We start from the raw sequence: 12,959 nt of genomic DNA, 5'->3' as shown, positions 1-12,959 counted from the left end.
GGCTCCCAGACTCCTCTTCTCCATAGCCTATTCCAATGGCTCAGAGTCTCTGCAGCTGTGGTGGACACAACTAATATGTGGGGTCCTTTCCCCTCTCAACACAGCCAGGGTGAGCACCCCAATACCTCTGCACAGACAGCCAGGACATCCTAGCAGATGTAGCATTGGCAGGCAGTGTGCTACGAATGCATGAGCCGTGCAAGCAACACTCCTCTTATCTCAAGCCATTCTAGGTATGAGCCCATCATACGGACCCCTGCCCTGTGACAAAAGTCCTAACAAATTCTTTTAGGGTCAGTTTCACCCTGCCAATTCATGTTTCTCTCTCAGATACAGCAGGTTATTCTCAAAGCTAGTCAATGCAAGTAGTCTGCAACCTCGGCGAGCAATGCTAAGGGTAGGTAACAGCCAGGAACACTGGAGAGTGGTAGGAGCTGCTGGAAGCTGCCAGTTTGTGCTGCTGAAAGAGATGTAGGAAAATCTGCTGATGATAGAAACAGAGCTGCTGGCATTCAAAGCTCAGGGACAGGAACTATCTGAGATTGTTCCAGTCCCCAGAGACCAGAAAGGAATTTCCCTAGGTCCTCTAAAGGGAAAATAGCTCTTACTGATGGTACCCTAATATTTGCAGTCTAGACTCCAAATCTGGCAGAGAATACCTTTATGCTACCTTAAGTCCTCAGTTTGAGGATGCGAAGCTAACCCAGGGGGTGAGCACTGCTCTAGCACATGAGCTTTCTTAAGACAAAAGTTCTTGCTCCCCATCACCTGTCAACACTGCCGTCACTCTAGCTTATGTTCCATGCTGTATCTGCTCTCTGAGATCCTTCAGCACCTGCCCCCCAACATCCCCTGTACAACTTCCTTCACTTAATTTCTCTTATCTCCCTCCTCCTTACCCAAGATCCCACCCCACTTTTTGGGAAAGAACAAACAAAGGTCTCACGGACAGTTATAGAAGCAAGAGTACTATGATAGCAAGGCAGACTCATATTGGATTACTTTGGGTCATACATACCCAATGACCAGTACCATTGTACGACGACCATTGTACCAGCTTACCCAATGGATAGTAGCTTATACAAGTGTCAACACCTGTCACATGTGTCTCAGAACGTCACCCTTGTCAACCCATCTGTGAAGCCAAAGCATGGAGGATTTTAAGATAACGTATATTTTAAGTAGTTGGGGGCGGGGTGCATTTTATTACTTTAGCATGGGAATACCCTGGGACAGAAGACAGCCAGAATGCAGGATTCCTTGACGTTTATTTTCTCACATCCTGAGTTCACAGAGTTAGGCAGAGCTTAAGGAAGAGCAAGAGCAAGAAGCAGGATGACGCCCTGGGGGTCTTCCTAATGCAAAGGAAAAGCATTCGGAACCATGAAGAAGAGCACTGGGCCCGAGATCTTTTCAGAGAGACGCCAGGAAGGAGTGGAATAGAGGCACAAAGGTAAGATCCCAGCCTCCCCAGAACATCTATGTCCCAAACCTAGCAAACCTTCAGGGTTTGATCTAATCGGGGCAGGAACAGATGGATCCAGAGACCCTTTCCCCTGTGTCTTCCTCAGAAAACGAGCCTGGGAGTGGCTCTGACAAAACCAAGTGAACTTCTCTCCAGCTGGGGCTAATAGTCAGATTCAAATTGAACAATTCTGGACTGGTTGGCAATGGGAAAAAATTATAATTTAGATCACAGAAAGCTAACATTTCTAAGTATATAGCCACCAGAAAGGTGAGCATATTTTCAACAGATGACACAGTCCAGAAGATTCCTATGAGTGTTCACCATAATCGGATTAAATTGGAAACTTGTTGAAGTTCTACCCTGGTTCCTCCTCCCAGTCCCATGCTCCCAGAAATAAGACTTGGACTCAAAATATTTTTACAAATACCTTTGCCATATAGCTAGGCTCTTCTCTGACTACAATCATAACTTAAGATAACCTATTTATTTTAACACACATTCTGCCACATGGCTGGTTACCAATGCACAGGTACCGTGTGTCTGTCTTGTTACATCTTCCCGGCTAATCTCCTACCTGACAGAATCCTTTTTTCTGTCCCAGATGTCCCACCTCTATTTCCTGCCTAAATCATAGGCCATAAGCTTTTTAATTGACAGTTGATGCATCCATATAATACACAAGATATTCTCTCTACAGAAACTTCCTATTGGGCACTGGTTGGGGAGTTACTAAACAAACTCTGGTAGGGACATATGATAACAGAGTGTCTAACAACAAGAATAAGTGGTTTCTAACTATTCACAGTATGGATAAAGCCCATCAGCAAAATCTTGAGTGAAAGAAGTCACCATTCAGACAAAATATTCTGTATTGACAAATAAAAGTCAGACACCAAGAGAGTGGCTATGGGAGGAGTAGAAATAAGAAGGGGATAAAGAAGAGTCTAAGGAAGGCTGGGCAGTGTTTGCTATTCTCCTAGATGTGTACTCTTTTTCCTGTATTATCTTTCTGGAATAAAATACAGTGAAAAGGTAAAAAGGTTTGTTATACAAACATGAGGACCTGAGTTCAATCCCCAGCACCCAGATAAAACAGCAAGGTATGGCAGTACTCAGTCCTAGTGTTGAGAAGGTGCAGGGTCAGGGAGAAGAAGATCCCAGAGTCTCCGTGTTCACTGAGACTCTGTCTCAAACAAAACAAAACAAAACAAAACAAAACAAAACAAAAGCTGGAGAGGGGTAGGAGAAATGTCTTAGTGGTTAAGAGCTCTAACTGTTCTTCTAGAAAACCCTCAGTTTGATTCTCACCACCCACTCTCAGCTCAGAACTGTAACTCCAGATCCTATGGATCTGACAACCTCCTCTGGCCTCTGTAGTACATACATGGTACACAGACATGCATATACACAACACAGCCATATAAATTAAGTAATATAAATAAAAATCCTACACACACACACACAGAGAGAGGGGGGAGGGAGAGGGAGAGAGAAAGAGAGAGAAAGAGAGAGAGAGAGAGAGAGAGAGAGAGATATTACAGGAAAGAGAGGCTTAGGGTGAACAAACAGAAAAGGGACAGAGATAGAGACTCATGGGGACAGTTGGAAGGAGGCAGGGATAGACAGGCTCACACTGGATTTTTCCCTTGTGCCATAGATCAAACTCAAGTCCTGACACACTCTAGGCAAGCACTCAACCACTGACCTACACTGCAACCCCTAAGGGCCTTTGTTCGATAGACCTCCCACTTTCTCTAAAACCATTTGGTATCCCATTCGTCTTCGGGTGGGTAATACAGTACACTGCTTGTGCAGGGCACAGGGTGGGGTTACAATGAAAGAGCTAACGTTTGCAACCACTTGTGTGGAAAGCATGGCAGATGGCAGGCTCCCCACAAGCTCCTCTCTCACCTCGTCCTTCCTCTTTTGCCTGTTGACCATGAACAATGTTACCAAAAACTCTGAATTGTATAATGAACAGAGCGGTGCAAACGCTCATAAATACGCAGAACCAGAGAGGGGAAAACATCCATAGCTGGGGATCAACATTTGCACTGGTTATTCCTGCTCACTGTGATTCTTGTTGGGGACGCTGCCCACTCGTAAGTCACCGAAACTTAATGACTGTTATAAATTGCTTATACATTTTTCCCCTAAGAATCATAATACCGCTGGAATTGTGCAGGGACATATAAAACTGTACACATGGTGATTTCATTTGGAAACCTAGGTTACTGTGCATCTTCCTCCCACCTCTGAAAAGCTAATCAGCACCCAGTTCAGCCCAGTTTGTGGCACAGTCTCCACTCCTAATCTAAATACCCACCATAGTTGTTAAGTGTGAGCCCCCAGAGGGCAAGACCATAAATTACTAATTGCTGCCATTAATTTATACCAAAAGATTATATATTTGGACGTGACCCTTATTATTTCTCAAGTATTTTCCACTTGATTTATTATTCTCCTGTACATGAATGCACGCTCATAATCTGCATTACCAGTCCTTTAATGGTGCCGTGTCAGATCCAAATGTCACCTCATTATTTCTGACACTCACAGAACCCACAACAGCAAAAGCCAATTATAGACTGGAGAAATCTCAGGAGACCTTGCCTGTTACAACGGCTAATAAGCGCCAGCATTGTTATGCTGGGAGGAGATATTGGCTGGACACGGTGGATGCCTTACTTGCCTGTGTGGGGCAGTGGGGCCCTCTGTTTATAGATGCAGCCATGTAGCTGGGAAGAAAGAGTTGGCTGCCGAAGCCCATCCTGAACATCTTGGCAAGAGGCCACAGGATGCATTAGCAGCTCCTTGGCTGAAGGGCCCCAATAGTTTATCCCAACAGACAGAGGAGTTTACTTCAGATAGTGGTTCGTGGAGTTACCCGGGCTGAGCTGAGAGCACATGTACTAAAAGATGCCTTCTCATGGTTGGATCCTCCTGGTGTCCGGTTGGCCAGAGGGGAACTGTTTAGCATTCTAGAGACAGAAGTAAAGGCAGAAACAGAGTCATCACTTTGCGAGGACACCACGGTCAGGCAAGATGAAGGTGACCTGGCTGTGCAGGCAGATGCCTTCTCCCCTGGACAGTCTAGTTCCTCTTCCTGAGTGCACACCTGCTCGTCAACAGCACATTCTAGTTCCCCTGAGACAGGACAGCCTTGCACAGATCTTCTCCACTTCTCGGGCTCTCTCTCTCTCTCTCTCTCTCTCTCTCTCTCTCTCTCTCTCTCTCTCCCTCTCCCTCTCCCTCTCCCTCTCCCTCTCCCTCTCCCTCTCCCTCTCTCTCTCTCTCTCTTTCTCTCTCTATCTCTCTCCTTCCCTCCCCCTCCCTCTCTCTCTCCATGGGATCTCTTCCCAGTGGGCACTTCTTGGCCTTGCCTGTGAGCTTGGTCTCTCCTACTAGAGCTATACGCAGGAAGGCTGGGAAATTACTTATATCTACTCCCTTACCCCCAAACTTCTCTCTCCAGCTTAAGGCATTGCTGTGGTCTCTGTGGACACTGGCCAGTAGGCTCAGTGTCAGCAGCAAGTAGAAACCCACCCCTTCACCAGTTATCTGCTGAACACCAATGAGCCATGGTCTGACTTTGCCATATAATGACAAGAAGACACAGAGCACCCTGTCCCTGCTAGGCCTGCATAGTAAGGATACACGAACTCCAGTTGACTGTGGTTTACAGCACGGCTGGTACTGAGCTAAGTGCTTTACAAGTGAGCTCCTCCTCCCAAGCAGCACTCAGTAAGATCTATTAGCACCTCCATTTGCAGACATCAAACTGGTGGATTCCACCCAAGCCTGTTTCCATACCTGGGTAATAAAATTTGACCCAGGTTGGGTTCTGCATAGTGCTAACTAAAGCCTAACTTTGTATGTAATCAGACTGCAACCATTCTCCCATGAGATTCCTGAATCTCAGCCTAACATAGTAAAAGCACTTCAGCCAGCCAGTCACGGCTGAGAACCGACCACACCGCAACCAGGCAAATAAATGCTACATGTTGGTGGGGGCAGCCTCAAGATGTTGGAAGCAGCCTTCATGTTAAAAAGCAATTGTATTTTAGCCTTATGTTAGATCAAAGCAGCCATTCCTAAGCCTGCATCTGCAGTTCTGCTTGAACTCAATAGAATAAATCTGGTGATCAGGTCACTTAGCACCGGTGGTCAGGTCACTTAGCACTGGTGGTCAGGTCACTAAGCAACCCACCCTAGTGTTCCCCACACTGGCCGATTTACCCAGTCAATATCCTGGTCATCGAGCCTGGCCTATTCTTTTGTGGTTACCTAACCCCTCCCCACATCTTGCTTCTACCAGTATATCTTCTGCCTGAGAAAAATTAAAAATTGTCAGCTTGATCAGACCTCTTGATTTGATGTCCGTTCTTCTTGTCTCTTGTCCCCCATTCTCTCCTAGGTGGACCCCAGACCCTGCTCGACTGCTCTGCGGGTCGGGGCAGCCTGTAGTTAATTAGGTTGTTTTTCTATGTTACTCTCTTTCTCTGGCTACAAGTATAACCTATACACATTGTAGGGGAGATTGTTCTGAGTCAACTTTGGTATGGGACGCTGCCTGGCTCAAGAGCTTCTTCTTGCTCAAGCAAATTGCGCTAAATTTAATCAATCTCAGATTTTTCCTTAGTATAGATAAAGAAATAAACTTATTGACTGAAGTCAAGAAACTTGGACTCTGTTTTGATTCCAAAAGACAATTTTATATCTCTTCCATTGCTGGGCTTCCTTGAGCAGGAAAACAAATCACAGGGCACCAGACACAACAGAATGGTTGGCCCTTGACTGAGATTTTTGTCTGGTGCCCAGACTTTTTAAATTACTCCAGTTGAGAATAACACTAACCCTAACAAAATGCTCTGTACCATCCTCAAAAGACCTAATAAGAGGACAGTGGATATGGGAGAAGACCAGAGCTTTCGAGGACCTAGCTGAACAGTGAGGCAGGCCAGGCCTACATGGAAGGCTTTGTTTTGTCTTGATTTGTAGAGCTATGAAGAAGATACTAAAGGAGCTCACAATACAGTACTTGATCTTTTCTCTGCTGCTAGCTTGAACCCAGAGAACAACACTAAAAACATTCTACTTAAAGGTGCTTCCTCTGTTATTCTCCACCTTATATATGGAGGCAGGGCTCACTTGAACCCAGAGCTCCCTTGTCCAGCTGATCTAGCTAGTCAGCGTGCTGTGGGGATCCATCTCTACCTCTTCTGTACTGAGATTACAGGCAGGCTTCCATACTTGCCTAGCATTCACATGGGTACCAGGCATTCTAACTCCAGACCCCAAGCTTACACACGGAGCTATCACGCCAGCCCTAAGCACTTTAGCAGGGTGGATATATGGTTTTGCCACCAGAAATATAAATGAAGCTTCTAATAAGACCAATAGCTTATGTTGAATTATTATTTCAGTTGGACTCCAAGGCCACCAGCAAGCTCCTTTCTGCACAGGTAGGCAGCTGGCCCCCATCATTCCTTCTTTACACTTTCCCCTCCCTCCTCCCATTCCTTCATATGCATTCAGAGAAGAGCGGTGGATTTACTGATTGTTCGTGGTGATGAAGTCTAAGTTCACTGTTAATTGATCCTGCCTTATACCTCTTTCCCAATTCAAATCAAGACCAAGCCATTAATCATTCCAGCACAGCCCCCTCCTAAACTGCACACACCAATCTTTTCAACATGATCACCCACTGCTCAGGAAAGATTGAACCAGAAACCTGACAGTGGTTTTATTGCCATTTGGAAATATCATTTCTAAGTCTTTTGTGGTCCTGTCAGAAAACAATCAGTAAATACATATTCTTCAAACTGTGTTGCTAATGAAAAGAACAGATTTGAGTTTGCCAATATTCTTCCTCAATTTATTTCGCCTGCTATGTCAAATTAAAATGGAGCAAGACTAAATTGAAACTCTACAAAGAGATCCTTCTCCACACTGACAGCATGGCAGGGCAAGAGTGTACACCATGCAGCTTTGCTCTACAACAATCAGCATTCTTGAAGTCAGTGAGGGAATTAGGTTTTCAGGAGTTCCAGTTCCATTGTCTAGCTTGAGGTGGTGATAAAATAAAAAGAGATTTTAATCATGGGGAAGAAAGTGATCAAAAGCACAAAGACATGGGTTAAGAACCACACTGGGGATGTCATCTAGTGAAACCATCATGAGAAACTTACGATGATCTGTGATGGTTAATGTTGACTGTGACCTTTCCAGAATCTACAATCATGAAAGCATGAATCTCTGGGAACATTTAAAAAGCTTCTGACTGAGTTGATAGAACTTATAAAAAGGCCTACTTTCAATGTGGGTGGTGCCGTTCCATCATCTGTTGTCCAGGACTGAAGAAGAAGTAGAAAGTGAGCGGAGCCCTCCCATTTATCTCTCTGCTTCTTGACTGTGGGTGTGGCCTGCCCAGCTGCCTCCCTCTCCATCTTCCATAGTCCCCTTGCCATGATGAGCCACACCCTTAGACTATGAGACTAAGTCCATCCTTACTCAGTTGCATTTGTTGTCAGATGTCTTAGCATAACAGCAGAAGGAGTCATCAAAACACCACTCAATCTAGCAACCCTGCATGCATGCACATGTGTGTGTGCTGTATGTTTGAGCATGTGTGAGTGTGTTGCATATGTGAGTGTGTTTGCATGTGTGTATTGCATGTTTGAGTGTGTATTTTGCATGTGTGAGTGTGTCTGTGTTGCATATGTGAGTGTGTGTTGCAGGTGTGAGTGTGTATGGTGTGCGTGTGTGTGTGTGTGTGTGTGTGTGTGTGTGTGTGTGTGTGTGTGTGTAGTTTGTATGTAGCATATGTGTGCTGTGCCTGTGGAAGCCACATTTTCTCTGGCTCAGGAATTACAGGTGGTTGTAAGCTGCCATGTGGTTGCTGGGAACTGAGCCTAAGTATTCCACAAAAGCAGCCAGTGCTCTTGACCAGTGAGCCATTTCCCCACCCCCACACCCCACAGGGTTTCTAACAGATCTACTTTAAAGAATTTTCTAGAACATTCCTACTCTATTTCCCAGTGCTTCCTCCATTTACTATTTTCAATGGAAAAGCAACAAATGTGTTTTATATACCATTATCTCCAAAGTTTAATATAATCCAAACACTTTTGAAAGTAAAAGTTGAAACGCCAAAAGCAGGCATAATATACAGACAGGCTGCTTCTGGGCAAACACTATGGAGAGCTACAGGACTCCTGCCTTGTCCGGGCTGTACCTTCCGGTTCTGTACCACATTCTTAAATTCATAAATAAATCCAGCTTGAGGGTTTGGCAAAGAGCAACTGTGGAAAGGGAAGAGGAGGGGGCAGGAGATTAGATATTGTTCTGGGAACAAAAGAGCAGAGATCAGGCTTGCTGCAGGATCTCAACTATAAAGTGCTGCTCCCTCTGGTGATGTAAGCTCCTTATGTCCTCGAATCTCTCTCCTGTTGTCTGTCTAGAAATATTCAGGAATATACACAGTGGCATTCAGTGTGACAACAGGACCCGAGGACCACACAAGAACATAAATTCCCCCACAGGCCTCTGTTTCCTTTGTTGAGTGCAGTTGCTGTTCTATTTTGGAAACAGCATTGCATGCCTTTTGGCTAATGGTGATAAGAAATGCACTTCTTAATGTGAGGACCATAGCTTCAATGGGAATGGTAGCAGCAGCATCCAGTGGGGCTTGTGAGTACCTCAGGACGGTGTCGGAGGCGATAGCAAAGCGACAGGCCATTTTTATTATTTGTGAACTAAGCTACTTGCTTCCCCTCTCTTCAAAGAAACCAGAGAAGCAATCAATACCTACAATCCAAGTTACAAAGATTCTGACAATCTGTGCACCCTCCTTAGAAGTTAAAAGATGCCTGGCTCTTAAACGTGTTGTTGAGCAATGGCTTTTTCGTTGTAAGAACAAAACATGCAAGAGTAGGTACTCGATAGAGGAAGCAGGTTCACAGTGGTATTGATTGCCAGTCCGAGATTAGGCTGGCCCATCAATTTGGTCTCTGGGAAGAGATTCTTTGGCTATATGATATCGTGACATTGAAATCATTGCGGGACTACAGAGGAAAGAGCACAGTAAAACTAGAAGGAGCTCCAATGGCAACTTCTTGTGATATTTACTCTGAGAGTCACAGATCAGTCTTTTCAAGAGGAATGTCCCCTGGGACCTAACAACCCCCCCACCAACTAAGATACTCTGTCGAGGGCCCACATCTCTTAAATCACCACACTAAGGATCAGGCTTCTGACATGGGAAACCATAGGTAGAGAACCTCAAACCATCTCCAAACACAGTGACTGACAATTCTTCAGGTGCTCAGTTCCTCATGGTTTGCTTGATCCTTAAGAAATCTCCAGTTATACAGGAGAAAAGATTATATTCCATCAAATTTCTGGGTTTGATACTAAAATTACAGTCCAGTTTCAAGCATTTCAGGCAATATCAAAACAACCATCCAATCGAGAGCAACACAAACACCGACCATTTGTAAGAACAAAGACAGCCCTGGGCTTTCAACCACAGTGCTCAGATTTCTAGACTTTGCTGGGGGCCCTCAGCAAGTTCCCACCCCACACCACCCAGAATGCCCTAAGTGAAGAGTGCTATATTAGATCCAATCTATAAAGAACCTTAGCTCAAAGAAACACCAAAATAAAGACCTGTCTGCTTTGGTATTATGTTGAAAAACTTGGGATGTTGCATCAAAAAACTTGGCTAAAAATGGCAAAGGGAATTAGCGATGTCTTAAACAAGACATAAGTATGCATATACGCGTGCGCACACACACACACACACACACACACACACACACACACACACACACAGTAGAACACACAGAACCCTTCCCTCAAGTAACTACTGAGATGGTTGGAGGTCTAAAGTCCTTGCAAAACTGCAGGTTGATATTTTACTTTATCTGATCTAGACACCCAGCCAAGGCACAAGGGACAAGACAACTCCAGTGGCAGTGGGTACTCAGGGTGGGCAGCAGGCAGATATAAGATTTTATATGTATATGCATATGTGTGTGTGTGTGTGTGTGTGTGTGTGTGTGTGTGTGTGTGTGTGTGTGTGTGTGTGAAGAACGTGCTTTACTCTTGTTAATCTGTCTTTTGTTGGTTTAACCTCTAGGGTCCCAGCCCTAGAATCTAGAGTATAGAAGAAAAATATTTTTCTTCCCCTATCCAGGATCAGGAGCTCTGTTCTCTTCCTCGGGCATCACATGTCCACCCACACCTGGACTAATTGTTTAGCCTCAAGGCAGTTACATGCAAGGGCTAAAAATGCCCTGGGTTGAAAATGACTACAGTGCTGTGCATAGCTACAGGCACAAAGTAAGAATTATTACATCCTCTTGCTAACCCCAAGAGAGCAAGAGAGCTCAAAAAAAAAAAAAAATAGACAAAGACATCCAGGGCTGGGATGATGTGAAAGGAAGCATGATCGCCTTCTACCTTATCACTCTGAAGGTGACCCAGTGAAGGTAGCCTATGTTGACTACAAGCTTTTTAGAAATAACAGCACTTGGGCTCCTCCCAGACTTGCTGAATTGGGACCTTTGGAAGCACAGCCCAGCACAGCCCATTATCTGGGTTTTACAAAGCCCTCTGAGGGATTCTGACCCACCCACACATCTGAGAAACAGCTCTAATTAATGCTAGGCTTTAGGGCTCCTCCCCTTTATCTAACCAGATGATCCTGCAGTAGAGCAAAGTTTAAATTATATCAGGTACAAAGTCAACCCCCAACGGGGCTTGGCCAGTCTCACAGTATTATTAGGTATGATTACACAAAATCTCCCTTGGTCTTCATTATTAGTTTTGCAGTTGCCAGCCTCTGCAACCAGCAAAACAACATATTTAAAGGCTAAATTGAAAGGTTTGTTTGTGTTACGTGTACGTGAGGATGGGAGAGTGAATCTAAATGTGCTGTACAACTCTTACAGGAGGTCAGAAGCAATTTGCCAATGTTAATTTCTCTTTCTACCACGTGGGTTCTGGAAGTCAAATTCAAGTTGTTAAGCTTGTGGCAAGTCCCCTTCTGTACTGCGTCATCTCCTGGTCCCCAAAGCAACTTCTTAGTGAGTCACATATAGCTCATTGGCAGAGACTACTATATTTTGCCCAACTGTGAAATTATCACCCAGAGTAGCATTACCAAAAGTCAAGAACAGACTTCCGGGGACCTGAGGAAACTCTGTCTAGGGAACTCTGTCTTAAAATACAGAGTCTTGGGTCTCCTGCCTAGAGCATGCTTCAGGTTATCTGGGCGAGTCCCGGGTATCTGCAGCTTAAACCCATTCCTCTAGTGCTCAAGTTGCAGGTGGTTCAGTGTATATCTGAGGAAATCCCTCTCTAGGTGATCCATCCTGGGCAAGTGCCAGGAACGACCTGCCCAACCCCACCATCCCTGAAAGCAGCCAGGAAACCCTTCCAGTTTTTGTTTGATGATATCCATCAAACGAATTAAAGCTAACCATGAATTAATGACTTTTAAGCACTTTCTGTAGGTGGCTGACCACATAATCAATCTTAATTCACAAATACTGCTGAGGGACCACACAAGGTAGTAATGCGCCCAACCCCACACATGAATCTCTGTGGTGGAAGTTAAGCAGGTAGACGGAATACTCTGACGGGCATTATTCAAGGTTCTGTTGAGTTAACAGGCCTGAAGCTGAGAAATCAATTGTAAAACGACAGTGAAGAGTGGCTTTCCACCCCGCCCTGCTCAGACCCAGAACTGACCTGAGGAAGAAAACCCTCTCTTCTGCAAGGCAGGTGTACTGCAGACATGGAGAAACTATGGAGAAAGCTGAGGACACTTAGGAATGAAGTTGCCAGTCCCTACACCTAGGTGAAATGCTCACATCCTGTCTCAGAGATCAGAGGCACATGCTACTTCTGCAGACAGGCCCAGACAGGTCAAAGGTCACAAGTCATCTACCTGACACTCTTCTTTTATAAAATGTGCCTCTTTCCTGCTCCAGGGGTATCGATGTAGCAACAGCCAGTAGACCCTGTAACAGCATCTGGTCACTTGTTGGTTCTGCGACTCCTCCTATAATTCGTCATACTGGATACTTAGGACTGGAAGTGATGGAGACAGCAGGAACCAAGTGCTGTCACTGACTAGCCTAACTGGTGCTTAGAAAAAACACACCTCCAATTAAAGCAAAGGAAGGACTGGAGCTGGGAGGCCAGATGAACCACAAACTTGAATGTCACCTGATCTGATGCATTCAGCTTTAAGTTTTGACTGGCTCCCTGTTCTTCACAATCTACAGAGTCAGTTTTAACTGAAATAGTGACATGGCTGCTGTATTTGTACTGCCTCAGTCCAGGCTGAGGCAGATACCTGGAATGTACTGTTGCTGTGACAAGTATTGTGCTCATCTTAAAGGGAACAAGCAATAGTTTGTCCAGGAGCCACTTTAAGTGACCGTGACCCAGGGAAACAGATTTAGTTGCCCCTATTTTG

This window comes from Rattus norvegicus, chromosome 1, assembly GCF_021556685.1.
Source record: "Rattus norvegicus strain SHRSP/BbbUtx chromosome 1, alternate assembly SHRSP_T2T, whole genome shotgun sequence".
Lineage (NCBI taxonomy): Eukaryota > Metazoa > Chordata > Mammalia > Rodentia > Muridae > Rattus > Rattus norvegicus.
Note: the sequence above shows the minus strand (reverse complement) of the source record.